The sequence below is a fragment of the Oncorhynchus masou genome, chromosome 27 (assembly GCF_036934945.1).
Source record: "Oncorhynchus masou masou isolate Uvic2021 chromosome 27, UVic_Omas_1.1, whole genome shotgun sequence".
Classification (NCBI taxonomy): domain Eukaryota; kingdom Metazoa; phylum Chordata; class Actinopteri; order Salmoniformes; family Salmonidae; genus Oncorhynchus; species Oncorhynchus masou.
The window spans coordinates 4,339,547-4,341,675 of NC_088238.1; the positions used below are offsets into that span (position 1 = coordinate 4,339,547).

A 2,129-nucleotide genomic window follows, 5' to 3' on the forward strand; every position below is an offset into this window, starting at 1 on the left:
CTCCAAAATCGCTATTAAAAAAAGCCAGACTACAGTTTGCAACTGCACATTGGGGCAAAGATCGTACTTTTTGGAGAAATGTCCTCTGGTGTGATGAAACAAAAATAGAACTGTTTGGCCATAATGACCATCGTTATGTTTGGAGGAAAAAGGGGGAGGCTTGCAAACCGAAGAACGCCATCCCAACCGTGAAGCACGGGGGTGGCAGCATCATGTTGTGGGGGTGCTTTGCTGCAGGAGGGACTGGTGCACTTCACAAAATAGATGGCATCATGAGGTAGGAATATTATGTGGATATATTGAAGCAACATCTCAAGACATCAGTCAGGAAGTTAAAGCTTGGTCGCAAACGGGTCTTCCAAATGGACAATGACCCCAAGCATACTTCCAAAGTTGTGGCAAAATGGCTTAAGGACAACAAAGTCAAGGTAATGGAGTGGCCATCACAAAGCCCTGACCTCAATCCTATAGATAATTTGTGGGCAGATTCTGAAAAAGCATGTGCGAGCAAGGAGGCTTAACTAGGTGTAACCTGACTCAGTTACACCAGCATCTGTAAGGAGGAATGGGCCAAAATTCACCTAACTTATTGTGGGAAGCTTGTGGAAGGCTACCCGAAACGTTTGACCCAAGGTAAACAATTTTAAGGCAATGCCACCAAATACTAGTTGAATGTCTGTAAACTTCTGACCCACTGGGAATGTGATGAAAGAAATAAAAGCTGAAAGAAATAATTCTCTCTACTATTATTCTGACATTTCACATTCTTAAAATAAAGTGGTGATCCTAACTGACCTAAGACATGGAATTTTTACTGGGATTAAATGTCAGGAATTGTGAAAAACTGAGTTTAAATGTATTTGGCTAAGGTGTATGTAAACTTCTGACTTCAACTGTATGTGTTCGGCATTTAGAAGCTACAGTATATCAGAGTTTGAAATCAGGGTCAGATAATCCAGACAATTTGTTTTTATAAGTGTCTGATTGACATTATCTTTGTAATAATGGTTTTGTTCCAGAGGTAAAAGTGTGTGGGAATCTATACCATTCAGTCATACAGAGAAAACATCATGTCTAAAAGTACCAAACGATCATGAGTTTACTGTTACACAGCAAAACATTATCTTAATATTGTATAAAACTAAAAATAATAATTATTACTATAATTTAATCTATATGATCAACAATTAAACATAACATGTCATTTAAACGCAAACGTTTACATTTTGGTAAAGAAAGTTGTCATATCTGTGATGCTTAAAGGCCCAACGCAGCCGTTTTTATCTCAATTTCAATTAACTGCCTCATTCCAACATCATAGTATGTGTATATATATATATAACACAGGGGGGGTGGAAATCATGTTTTTGACTGCACTGGGCCTTTAATGGTCAACACAATATACCTGAGGATGGATTTGAAAGCTAAGAAATGGGAAATAAATGATATTCTGAAAAGAAAAATGTTTTGTTATTAAGATTTACTGATGAAATGCCGTTTCAGAGCCAGCGTAGATCACACGGCACCTGATAACAGAGAGCTTTGGTATGGAACATTGGATCACACGGCGGCCATGACAGTTCTCTGTGAATAAGGTAGATCTATAGGATGGCCTATAGCAGGGGGCTGCCAAACTCAATTCCTGAAGGGCCGCGTGTCGGCTGGCTTTTTATGTTGGTTATTTGCTTCCAATTCAGTGTGTATAATGGCCATCCCCATAGTGTAAAGACCTTTTGATGTGTAGTACCGTGCAGACAGGCCCAATCGTTCCCTCACCTTTCATACACTGATCTTTCAATGGATGATCAACATGCTAGTAGAGGTACAGTATATGGCCGAGGGCAGCTTCTAGTGTGTTACTGAGAGAAAAGCCAACCTCCAATAGAATATAACAGTCTTCAGAATAATACCCTTTGTGGAACAGCACATAGTTTAAAAAATAAACAAATAATCACAATTCAAATATATCCTAGTAAAGTCACAAAGACAAGTGCTATTCATTTCGACAACGTACCTTTTGCTTTTTAATAGAAACACCATGGACGATTCAAGGACCACAGACTACCTGCCCATCTACTGTAGCACATAGTAGTAAGAGGTCAGAGTGTAGGTATACTACAGAATCAATA

The 2,129-nt window shown here is 38.9% G+C and overlaps 1 protein-coding gene across 1 annotated transcript in view; it reads right to left on the reverse strand.

Moving 5' to 3' along the window:
- Positions 1-1,996: 1,996 nt before the first annotated feature.
- Positions 1,997-2,129, reverse strand: part of LOC135516565 (receptor-type tyrosine-protein phosphatase R-like) — a 16,451-nt gene continuing 16,318 nt past the window's right edge. The window contains exon 6 of the mRNA XM_064940915.1: positions 1,997-2,129. This exon is cut by the window's right edge and continues 543 nt beyond it. The gene's annotated coding sequence lies outside the window, so the exon portion shown is untranslated.